Here is a 230-nt window from a genome sequence, read left to right as displayed (position 1 = left end):
GATGACCGTGCGATGACGGATGCGGCATGTATAAAAATATCCAGCAATACAAATGATAACTAAACCGCCTCTGGGCAAGTAAATAACAACAGTCGGTAACACCGTTGTGAAACAAATCAGCGGATAACTGATGGCACCAGTCATCACTTCATTCGCTCTATTCCTAAAATAAACGGTTAATGACCGTCATTACCGATGACAGATATAACAATTACTCCGATCAAGCAGCA

This window comes from Neodiprion lecontei, chromosome 3 (assembly GCF_021901455.1).
Source record: "Neodiprion lecontei isolate iyNeoLeco1 chromosome 3, iyNeoLeco1.1, whole genome shotgun sequence".
NCBI lineage: Eukaryota > Metazoa > Arthropoda > Insecta > Hymenoptera > Diprionidae > Neodiprion > Neodiprion lecontei.
Note: the sequence above shows the minus strand (reverse complement) of the source record.